Genomic DNA, 13,284 nt, shown 5'->3' with positions numbered 1-13,284 from the left:
TTTTCTTTTTCTGAGGATCTAAAGTTCATCCAACATTATCTTTTTCGGCTACCTCTTTCTTTTCACTCTTTCTTCATATATTTTATTATGATTTGATCCTCATTCCTATTCAAAACTCCTCAATGGTCATTCACTTTGTATGCAATCCACATAGAACACTCATTTTACTTATTTATGTTTTAATACCCACATTACTTAAGTATTCAATTCCCATTGCATTCAGTCTATTTCTACCCTTTTCCTGTTTCCAACTACAGTTTTATTACCATATAGCAAAGGATCAGTCTTGTACATTCATTGCTTATAGCAGACAATATATTCCAGTATCTGCATACTTTAAATGTATGCATCCTTTTTAGCATTTTAGTATGGGAGAGAAATTCATATATTTGCTTGATTCTTGGGTAGAGGAGATGGGTTTTATTTATGTCTAAATTGTAATGGTTAGATACAACAACATAGTATTTGCAGTAAAGTGCTTGAGTTCTCAGTCACATGAGATGAGTACACAAACTCACATCTAATACCTGTAACATTAAAAAAAAAGGTATTAAACGTGTAAGTAGACATCACATTTTTGTCTCTCTCCTTGCTCAATGTTCAACTATTTACTAAAATATTCATTTATCTACATACCTTTTACTTCCATTGTATTGAATGCTTACATTTAGCAAACCCCAACTTCGTATTTAAAATATCTGTTAGCTTATCTACCTTAAATACACATTTTTAAAATCACAAATATATACATGAAGTTTTTTACAAATATGAAAGAAAGCCTAAATAGTACCAATCAACTACAAGACTTCCTAAAGTGCTAACAAATTCTTTATAGATCATTTGGTAGCTGACAACATGGTACTATTGATGTTTACACCTCATTTTTCCCATAAAGCAGCACTGTTTGTTTCGTTTTTAAATTTTAAACTCATACCAATCATTTTTTTAATTCATAAACAGTAAAAGCTCTCTAATACAATTGCTTTTTGAAAATTATTATGTCAAACATACAATTTAACTTAGTGATTATAATCATTTGACAATATCCTGTTTTTTAGAACAGGTAGATAAAATTTGTAAGTCCAGAAGCAAAGGACAAAATCTTCCCTGAGGTAAATATATAAAGGCTAAAAAGGCCAAACTCATCATACTCCACTTGTGTATGAATTTATAAGCCATTATAAACCATTCATACACTTATGTATGAATTTATAAGCCATTCTCTTCAAAGATATTAAATAAATTCAGATGATAGAACAGTTACTGCACATTATAACAAATTACTGTAGAAGAATTTTCAGGGATTTTAAATGAAATATAAATATAAATTCCTATATGAAGCATTATTAAAGAGGTTCTTATATAAATTATTAGAGACAGAGTGATATCAGAAAAGACATACAATAATCAAAAATTTTCTAAATGGAAACTTAATCGACAAAAATTGCTTATTTTACTACGTTTGAATTATAGTGCTGTGAAGTTAACCTAGAAATTGTAAAGAGTTTCTAGAAAATGCCTATTAACTACTCAACAATGTCATTTAACCACCTTGAGAAATTTTACATGTGATTAAATCCCTCAACACTGTTGTTACATTGCATAATATACTAGTAAACAACCTTGTTTTCAAGGTGGGCTTACAAAACAATACTAATTTGATTAATGTAATAAATTTGTAGTTTAACTGGAACATAATATTTTAAATCATGATACGGTTGATAGTGATAGAATTATGCTTTTGATATTTTGTTTTTTGTTATGATTATAGTATTTGTATTTTGCTTCTTGTGAACTTCTCTGAATCAAAATGACGGAACCAACATAAAAATCTTTATAATAAAATGAATGCAATAGAACATTATTTCAAGATTAAAGAATACCATTTTTAATAATATAGTCTGGCTAGTAATTGCCAAAAAGAAGTTATTACAAATACGACACTACATCAGCTAAGAAATATAAAAGAGCTACAGCACTATAACAGCTGAGAAATATGAAACTAAGAAACACAATACAAAAAAGGTGTCTGAATTTGGCTACTAGACGCATTGTAAAAAGCAAAGGTCATTGATGAAAGAGAGGTCAAACATACTTTTAGCTTTCCTCTGTAAAACTCAAAGTTTATTTATACATAAATATATAATATTTACCTTTGGCTTCAGTATTTGGAAGGCTCTTAGGCAAAACTATTCAAGTATGACATTCCTGCTTTGCAAAAGGGAAAGTCAATTTTTCTCACTGATTGCCTATAGTAACATATGCAGCATGACAATAAATCCTTTTTTAGAATTTTATTTAAAAGTCATTTTTGCTATCCTCAGGGTAGTATCAAATTATGCTTGTGATAATACACACACACAGAAAGACCTTCACATGTGCATGTACAGGTAGTCCTCGACTTAGAGCAGTTCGTTTAGTGACTGTTCAAAGTTACAATGGCACTGTAAAAAGTGATTTATGAGAGTTTTTCATACTTATGACCAGTGGTGGGTTTCAAAATTTTTACTACCGGTTCTGTGGGTGTGGCTTGGTAGGTGTGACGTGGCTTGGTGGGCATGGCAGAGGAGGATACTGTAAAATCTCCATTCCCACCCCACCCCAGAGGAAGGATACTGCAAAATCCCCATTTCCTCCTGATCAGCTGGGACTTGGGAGGCAGAGAATAGATGGGGGGGGGCAGACAGAGGTGGTATTTACCGGTTTTCTGAACTACTCAAAATTTCTGCTACCGGTTCTCTAGTACTGGCCAGAACCTGCTGAAACCCACCTCTGCTTACGACCTATGCAGCATCCCCATGATCATATAATCAAAATTCAGATACTTGGCCAATGGTTCATATTTATAAGAATTGCTGTGTACCAAGATCATGTGATCCCCTTTTGTGAATTTCTGACAAGCAAAGTCAATAGGGAAGCCAGATTCACTTAACAACCGTGTTAGTAACTTAACTACTGCTGCAATTCACTTAACAACTATGGCAAGAAAGATTGTAAAATGGGGCAGAACTCACTTAACAAATGTCTCACTTAACAACAGAAATGCTGGGTTCAATTGTGGTCATAAGTCGATGGCTACCTGTAGTTACAGTATATGAATGGAAGAGGAAAAAACAGAATTATTGCAATTCTGTGATTTGTGGAATTGTGAATATTTATTGCAAATATTCAGTTTCATCTTATGACTTATACTGTGCTAACCATGTTTTGATTACAGTTTAAGAGAAATTTTCAGGCTTTTTAAATGATATAAAATACTCATTTATTTACAGTGATACAACGTAAAATTATAATATCTATGATAAGATCCTTGTTTACTCATTTGCATACTACCCCCTTTCCTCTTCTCTTATTTTATATTCTCTTAGACTTACAGATATCTAAAATCTGCATTTTAACTTTCTGCAAAATAACAAACGACTGAGCCCTGGCTAAGTAGCTATAATATTGAGTTGTGGAAAAAGATTTTATATAGAATGAAACTTTTGATGTTAACAATTAACATAGAAATTGATGCATTACTTTATTGTCTTGCACTTTATTGTGCACATCAACATTATCCGTTTACCTGAAATTGCTACAGTATGTTTGATGTATGCTCAGAATTTGCTATGTTTGCAAAAATGCAAATGGTTGAGGCATTCAGCAGCATACAATTAAAATCTCAGTTTCTAAAGGTGTATGAGTGGCCACTCTTATCTGCATCTATTGTCATCATAATAGCAACTTTGCCTTTGGCATATTTAATAAACTCTTTGATGTATTTTCTTTAGAGGAAAATAAGTTTATATATAATTAGCTTAATCCTCAGGAAAAAATTAGCTCCAGACAGACACAAAAATGTGTTATATTGTTTTTTTGTTTGGATGGTTGGTTTTGTCACTATTGGCTTAGACACATATTTTATGTCGTGCCTAACAACATTAACATAGTGTTTGTTTTTATTTAGAACTTAATACTGTCCTTGCTAAATCAGATCAAGACCCATCTTTTTCACAGTGACCAACCAGATACCTATTTTTCTTAATATATTTTTAATTAGAATTTTGAAGAAAATCTTTAAGTTAACAAGCACCATTAACAAACTATAATGTCCACTTGCTTTAAACTTGGACAGCTTCACTTACCATAAAAATATTCACACTTTCTATTTTGGAAATTTTTTTAAAAGAGATTTTTCAAGTCGTAAAATAGGTTACTGTTAAAAACATTCATTTCAAATTATATTTATATGTATTGTGGCTGAGTATTTTTAAAAATTGAAGTATATTCTGCTATTCGTGTGTGTGTGTGTGTGTATGTGTGTGTGTGTGTGTGTGTGTGTGAAATGTGTTTCTAAGTAAACTGAAATAAAGCACCACATCCAACATACCTTTTTTAAAAAAATCTATTTTTATTTGAACTGGATGCTTCCCTGCTAAGCTTTACAAAGCATCCAAGAGGCATTTCACAAAACATGTTAGTGCAAATGAAGCACCTGTCATCAAAACATTAAAAACTGCTGTATCTTTTGGAGGGCTCCTTAAACTTCTTCAAAAGCTGTCTTCCGATGACTAAATGCATAAACCTACTAAAGCTTGACAGGAGCATTTCAAATAATAATCTTTTATCCTTTGAAAGGAGATGCTGATTTTAAGGTACAGAAATTTGTGGCCTACATCTTTTGAATGCTTACACATTCCATATACCATCTATAAAGCCAATATGCTTCTTAACAATAAACAGGACAATTCTGAATAATGTACCTGAATAGTGTACCTGCTTTACTATACCAAACAATCCTAATTAGTTTTTAAACCATAATACATAAGAGACAAATTATGTTCTAAGTAGTGATTAGAACTGCATAAATATTCAGTCTGAAGGTAATTCAAAGACAACACTATGGAAATTAAGTTTTCAAATCAAAATGAGACTTCATTTAATAGTTTAATTAGACAACTTGGAATCGACACTTTGAAATCACAAATATATTTCTAATCTGAAAACTAATCTAATTCAGATTATTAAAATGAATTCAGATATCCAAATAGAAAATTCAGATCAATGTAATGATAAAAACTGAATGGATGATATGAAGACGTAATCTAGACAGTATTTGCATAACAGAAACATGGACTAAATTAAAAAAACCAGTTTACATTGCCTATACATCATTTTTCTTTCATTTTAAACTTTATTATACATTATTCAAATGCATAAAAAGTACTGTTGTCAAGTCATTACACACACACAAAAATCAATCTACTATGTCTTTTTTTCTCCAAATCATTATTTTCAGGCTGAAAACTAGTTTTAAAAGTACAATAACTTTTAAACAAAAATAGTCAACCAATGTATACTTTTGTCTCTGTTGAGCTTGCAAGCAGTGAAGTTTATAAGCTAATTTAAATGCATTATTGGAAGCCACTTTTCATATTCAGAACAAATTATGCTATGAAACACTGGCAACAAATTGCTGAGAATTGTTAATGTAATGTTTTCTAATTTTCTAAATAAGTTCCCGTGGAAGAGTAAAATAGACAATGTACATGAGATAACTAAATAAAGAAGTTTTAAAGAAGCCTTCTTATTCATGGCATAACTGCACCAATTCCTTCATTTTAATATTTGAAATCTTATGCAGGTACAAACAGGGTGAATAAAAATCAATTTTTAATTTTTTTTTTTAAAAATCAGATTTTTAAAAAATTTAAATCAGATTTTATTATTTAAATTGGATTTATATTAATAAAATTCTTTTGGAGTAAAAATCTATCTGAAGATAGTTTTCTATTTAAGATACATTAATAATTTAGTTTATTCAGCATGAAATGGAGCTTAGTTATATAGCATGAGTCTGTATAGTATGCAATATATTAGTGAGACAACAGAGGGTCAGCTGCAGTGGGACAGAGATGACAGTTGCTCTTTAAAATTATGATTTAAATCGATTGAAATCAAGCCTTTTTACTAGTGATTTAAATCACGATTTAAATCGTGATTTAAATTGACTTGATTTAAATCAAATCCATCCTGGGTACAAATGAGTTGTGTTTTAAATTATGATTGAAGTCTTTCAATTATACCCTTCCAGAAATAAAGAACTTTCTTGAAAATTAAAATTTTTTTAAAAAATTTGAACAATATGAATTGTTTCAGGGAGTTTGAAGCTAGTAGATTTTCAGAACTATTTCCAAAGTTCAGATAACTTATTTCTGCTGTCCTCACAAATGATTACAATTTTTGAAAATGCTCTCTATCAGCCCATAACTTATCTGGAAAATAATGGTAAAAAGGCAATGGTGAAAAAGGCAACGATGAACATTTTTGACAAAACAGAAATATCTGGCTTGTTGTTTTCTCACCTGTAGAGAGTTCCACAGCAATTTGTTCAATTCTTATTATAGTATGGGAACATGTTTTTACACTAACTTCAGAGTTTACATTGTACTGCAATATTACCCAACGGGTTAAGTTCAGGAAAAATCTTTCCCACTTCTGCCTATTAAAACCACAAACTTTGAAAGAAAAAAACATCATGTGACTCTTCTCTGAAGTATTTGCTTACGTGTTTTTTAATTAATTCCTGTAAATTCATCTAGATTATATTGGCTGTAGAAAACTATTCAACTTTACTGATTTTCAGTACAAGTAGTGTTCATTTAGCAACTGCTTCATTTAATAACTATTTGCAATTATGACAGTGATGAAAAGATAACTTTAATGATTAATTTCTGCATTTACAACCTTCACATGTCTATAAAGCAAAGAAAAGTTGAAGTAAGTTCATAAACAGTTTCATTTAGCAACTGCTCTGCTTAGCAACAGTGTTTCCAGCCCCTAGTGTGGTCACTAAATGGACTTCCTGTACTGGGACATCTTAAGACATGTTGCAGAATCCTTCTCTTTAATATGCTGTTTTAAACAGCATTTTGTAACTTAAATCTTTTTTTTTTGTTTGCTGAGGTTTGTCAATTTTTTTAAAGTAGCCTTTTTTATTAAGTTAGGAAGAGCAAGCAGAATTGGTTTCTGACGTTCTTTCCTGGCCCTGTGTTGTGGATCAGGTAGGATTGAAGTTTTAGAATGAGCTAGTGACCAACTCTTTTCATATAGAATAGATTTGTACCTTCCTTTCTTTGTGCCTGGCCAGGTCTGCCCCATGTTCAAACTCTTTGCTAGATTCTTCCCATGCCAAATTGGTCCAGTTATTCCAAATTTCAGAGAATTATCCAGAGAATAGACAAACAAATAAATGGAAGACAGGATTCTGACTTTCTTTACAAAATTTTAACTCCACATGCTGTTGGACTAGAAAGAATATAAAGACTGTAAGATGGTCATCCAAAAAGGTCATTCAAATTACATTGAACGTATCTCTATCTACAAGGGCTGCAGGTAAATTTAAAAGTAGATGTGTACTTTATATCTATCTACCTATAACCATCTGACTTAATAATCAAATATACCAAGTACTTTTAAAAATATTACATAGATTTTTTCCACCTTTTTCCAGAATGAAGTAATTGCATACTTTATATTATATTGGAACTACAATCTGTTTTACTTGTATTATCATTTAGCTGCTACATTATGTCTAACTCTTTGCAATCCCATGGACCATAGTACGGCAGGTTCCACTGTCCTCCACTGTCTCCCTGACTTTGCCCAAAATCATGTTCATTGCATCGATGACACTGTCTAACCCATCTCATCCTCTGCTGTCCTCTTCTTCTTTTGCCTTCAATCTTTCCCAACATCAGGTCTTTTCTAATGAGTGATTTTTGAGTTTCAGCTTCAGTATCTGTCCTTCCAAAGAACAATCAGGGTTCATTTCTTTTAGAATTGATTTATTTGATCTCCTTGAAGTCTGAGGGACTCTCAAGTGTCTTCTCCAACACTGTAATTTAAAAGTAACTCATGTTGAACAGAAGCTTAATTGCAGAAACAATTAAAATAATATACTACCTAGTGTTCATTGTAATTAAACACAGGAATTACATTCCAACAGAAATAAAAATTAATCCAATTCTTAATAAGCCAATACATTATTGTTGAAAATTGGCAACACTCATACACTTCAGTGCTATTATGTTTGGTCTATCACAATATTAAAATTGTTATTTAAATAATCAATGTTACTTAATTATTTACCTGAAAATTTTAAGTTTGAATCTACTTTTTTTTTTGCTTGGACATTTATGATTTATGAACTTTTTTTACAGTAGTCAAAATTAGCTTTTTAAAATGTATTGCCTTTATATTCAAAACTGGCAAATGTCTGCAAAAAGCAAAGAAATAAATTACCAAACTACAATTCAACAACATGGGTTGTTGAATGATGCTGGCTATTTTGCATGGCCATTAAACATACTAGAAACTCTATTGCTTCATTTGTCAAGTAAGAGACAAATATAAAATCTAATTCATAGAGAAAATAGCTGATGGTATATTATATAGAATTACCACATCATTCCACATTCTGTACATCAAAAAAGATTTACTCTTTTTCAATATAAACATGTACCGATATGAATTAAAATAGATAAAATACTTTGGAAATAATAAATCTTACAGGGTAGGCAACATGAAGCAATCAATATGTTTGGATTACGTCATCATCAGCCATTCAATTGTGTCCAATTTTCGGCCACTCTATAAATCAGCACTCTCCATGCCCCTGTGTCTCGCACAGCCCCCTTCAGATCTGGTCATTCCAGTGTCATCTTTTATAGTGTATAACCAGTGGGTACTAAGGCAGCCCCTTCTCCTTTTTCTGCTAATCACTGATTTTTCGAATGAATCACTTCTCATGATATGATCAAAGTATGACGCCTCTATTTGGTGATCTTGGCTTTAAGTGGTATTTTTGGTGAAGAACTATAACTGCTATCAATACTAAGGCTGTAGAGAATTATGATTTATTCCCTGAGTAAAATTCAGTGATAATGATATTTTTGTCATTCTACATATATTAGATAATATGTGGGTAAAACTGACATTGAATGTACTATGGAGAGAAAAAAAACCAGGGGGACACTTTTGAAAGTCACAAGGATCAAACCAACGAATGTATATGTATATTGTACATCATGTATATTCATTGTACATCTATTCAGCTTATGCCATTTGAAGAATCTCATTTTTATAATCAACGAAAACCAGGAAATGGCTCTCAAGACAAATGATTGTGATATGATTCAACCTGCATTCATGAAGATACAAATAAATATGGAAATAGTTCTTTGGGATGTTTGAGTTTAGTTTCCAGCACAAGTGTTTTTTGGAAGAAATACATGCAACTTTTAATAATACCAAATTAGTATTTTTGATTTTTCTCTCAATCACAACAATAAGTACCAAGCTGATAGTTTACACACATTCATTTGTAAGCAAACACAAGAATGTCTTTGAGCTTTAAAATAGCTGACTAAACAAACATCAGTAAAACATTTAACATAACAGGGTGGGCAAAGCTTATACCATTTCACAGGGGTCTTCAAATTAGTTTACTTAAGCATTTACTTTAACAATGTTCTTCAGGCGTTTTCAAATACTTGCCAAATCACCACAGCAGTTCATATATTTGTTTCTAACTGCTACAGAATATAGCACTCTTAGGAGTACTGAGGTTTTTAAGAAATCACTAGCAACCTGTGGAAAGGTTTCCCCTGCCCCAATATTGTATAGGGATTAGAATTTAGCTTGTGTTAGGACATAAGGGACATGGGGGCTCAAGGGCTAGGACATTGAGCTTGTCGATCGGAAGATCAGCAGCTCGGCGGTTCGAATCCTTAGTGCTGCCGTGTAACGGGGTGAGCTTCCGTTACTTGTCCCAGCTTCTGTCAACATAGCAGTTTCGAAAGCACGTAAAAATGCAAGTAGAAAAAATAGGGACCACCTTTGGTGGGAAGGTAACAGCGTTCCGTGCACCTTTGGTGTTGATTCATGCCGGCCACATGACCAGGGAGACGTCTTTGGACAGCACTGGCTCTTCAGCTTTGAAATGGAGATGAGTACCGCCCCCTAGAGTCAACGACTAGCACGTATGTGCAAGGGGAACCTTTACCTTTACCTTTAGGACATAGCATCAATATCAAGAGTAAAGGGCGTAATATAGATATACACATCCCATTCAATATACTACTACTTACTAAAACTTGTTTTGTTCAGTAATGGTATTATTAAGGTACAGCATACTTATTTCACCTTGGTGAAGCAGGAAGGTGAGGTAGTTGAATGGCTGCTTATTTGAAAGGAGAGTTGACTAGCAAGCCAAGTCAGTATTTTAGGCTCTATTTATTTTTCTCAAACATTCGAAGCATTTTAGCATATTCTACTACAGTATTCTATATCTAATTATCTAAAATACAGTTTGTCCTCGAGTTACAACCACTAATTCACCAACCATTTGAGATTACAGCTATGCTGAACGAATGGTATTTATGCCTGCTTCCCCAAATTACAGCCATTGCAGCACTTGTGTGCTCACATTCTGAAAATTAAGGCATTTAAGGACACTTCAACTTGTACCATGCTACATTTTATACCTTAATCTCTACTATTGCGACATGTTATACATGTAGTTGCGTTTGAGTACCACTTGGAAGCCACAGCTGCTGTAAGTTGATGCATTTTCTATGCCATGTAACATTGCTGCTTTGTGAGTTGCACTGGTTGCCAGGTGCTGTTCAAGTTACTGGTTATCACCTACAATGGCCTTCACGGCATCAAGTCGAGTTATTAGATTTACTGCTTCTAATTAGCATACTTCATGTTCCATTATTAAACTATTATATCTTATGGGGTCCAGGAGGCCATGCAATCTCTGCCACCTGCTTCTGCAAGTTGCCCATTGCAAAAGTATGATTTCGTAGTCAGGAGAGCTTTGAAGAACTGGCTCTTTCCTTATCACATAAGGCCAAGGGTTTGTCTGTTTATTAGCAGTTTAACATTTAATATGGGAAGATCCTAGAGTTATTGGTGAGTAGGCAGTCTAAAAATTTAAATAATAAAAACTTCATATTTATTAATACAAAGAAGTCAAATAAGACTAAATTAAATATTCATGCTCCAAAGGCAAAGTAGTAGTAGAATTACTCAACCAAATCATATTTTCCATAAGCATAGAATGTTTATTTCTTTTAGTCTGATAGTAGTTCTGAAACTTATACTCTAAATTGTATATATGTTCTGTTCTCTTTCTTCTGAATGTGAATATTTTCCATATTTAAAATGGGTTACAGGGGTGTCAAACTCAAGGCCCGTGGGCCAGTGCTTAAATTTGGCCCACTGGGCTGGCCCGGAAACAGCAAACGAGTGGCCCATGGTGCCACTGCCAGCAAAACCGGAGCTCAGGGGAGCTGCATGACCCCCCCGTGCCCCATTTTTGCCTGTGATGGCCTCCTGAAGGCCTCTACCAGCAAAAACCACTTCCCCCCAGCTCCATTTTCAGTAGCAGAGGGCTGCAAGAGGGCATCAAGGCCAAAAATGGGACATAGAGGCCGCCTGCAGCCTGAGCTTTATATTGACTGGCAGAGGGCTGCAAGAGACTGTCACATCTGAAATAAGGGCATGGGGGGGGGGGCATAATGCCTCTCCAAGCTCTGTTTTCAGTGGCAGAGGGCTAGCAAAACAAACTAAAAACAAAACAAAAGGAGAAATGTTTCCCTTTTTGCATTTGAGCATGCAAGGAGGGCAGGAAAAGAGAAAGGAAAATAGGAAAGACAAAGAAAAAGAAAGAAAGATTTGAAGAGAGCAAGGAAGGAAAAATAAGGAAAGGGGAAGAGGGAAGGAAAAAGAAGAGAGAGAAGGAAGGAAGGAAGGAAGGAAGGAAGGAAGGAAGGAAGGAAGGAAGGAAGGAAGGAAGGAAGGAAGGGTTATAATGAGAGTGACGGAGGGTCTCAGGGAAGTCTTGCCTTAACACCTGACCCACAGGTGCCCATGACATGCGTGATATCAAGCTGGCTACACCCGCCATGGCCACACCAAGGCCCGAGGTCAAACACGACCCTGATATGGTCCTCAATAAAATCAAGTTTAACACTCCTGGTCTAGATTGCTCTTTTTGGGGGGAACTAATTTCATTAATTTTCCAGAATATGCTTCATATAAATTCATTTATATGTTTGCAACTGTTTGCAAAACATTTAAAATGAAAACATTATCAGGAAAACACACCAACCTTCTGTCTTTCTGTCATTTTTCCAAGCAAATTTTTCCCTAATTAGTATCATCTTGTTGCAGAGACATTTTTGTTCCCTTTTTAAAAAAATTAAGATAAAGAATATTGGAGAGATAAATATGCATTTAGAAAAGAGGTTAATTCTATATTTTAACTTAATTTAAAAAGACCATATAAATACAAAGATAAGGCTCAGCTGAGATATGAAACAAAGTGAAAAGACTTCATGAATTTACAAAATTTCATGCAAACTTTATAGTTATACTTCAAAGAAATTATGCATCAATTCCAATAAAAAAGATCTAACAAATATATTTTCAGAAAGTATCCAAACTCTTGAGATTGGTGTTGCAGGCAGTAATTCCCTGTCTCTTCTACAGCTCCAAGCTGGCATTGAAGTATTTTTCTGTTATTCTGAAACATGGACCTGACTCAAAAGAAAGGCAGAACATCTCATTAGAATAAGAGATGCATTTGTAAGCAGAAAACATCTATCTTTTACAACCAGTACCATGGAAAGTATCCAATAAGACTTTTTGACAAAATATAGCCACAATGACTCTATTTATCTGCTTCTAAGTAGGAATTACAATGGGAATCCAAACTAGTGATGAATCCAGTGGTACAACATCAATAATGGATCTCCCTCAATTTCATAATATGTTCTCAGGACTAAATATTCTACAACATAGCTAATATTTGCTCCTCTTCTTCTCCCAGCTCCTCCTTCTCCTCCAGTTTCCTAAATACTTGGCATTCTGATGCTTTGATGTATTTCTATGACAATGAATCACAGAATGAATTAATTTCCATAATTTCCCAGGTCTGTGTGGATTCTAGTAAGATTTGTAACATTATGATAAGTATTATAATGGTTTTGTCATTCCAGTAAATAGGGAGATTCATCTAAATTAAAATAAATGATAAAAAAATAAACAGTAAGGCATAGTTCAAAATGCCACTCTAGCCAGTTATTAATCACATTTTAATTTCAAATTGGATTATGTACTCAGTTTGGAAATTAAGCTTGAACTGATAATGGAGATACTAAGAAACATTTTTCTCAATGATAATTTGTGAAAAATAGCTCTCTTGAAAGTGGGTAAAATTTTAGAGCAAAA

At 33.3% G+C, this 13,284-nt stretch overlaps 1 protein-coding gene across 1 annotated transcript in view; it reads right to left on the bottom strand.

Moving 5' to 3' along the window:
* Window positions 1–13,284, bottom strand: part of PRKX (protein kinase cAMP-dependent X-linked catalytic subunit) — a 52,838-nt gene that overhangs the window by 29,019 nt on the left and 10,535 nt on the right. The window lies entirely within an intron of this gene.

This window comes from Ahaetulla prasina, chromosome 5 (assembly GCF_028640845.1).
Source record: "Ahaetulla prasina isolate Xishuangbanna chromosome 5, ASM2864084v1, whole genome shotgun sequence".
NCBI classification, from domain to species: Eukaryota; Metazoa; Chordata; class Lepidosauria; order Squamata; family Colubridae; genus Ahaetulla; species Ahaetulla prasina.
The sequence above is the reverse complement of the archived record's forward strand: the minus strand, read 5'-3'. Positions and strand labels throughout refer to the sequence as shown.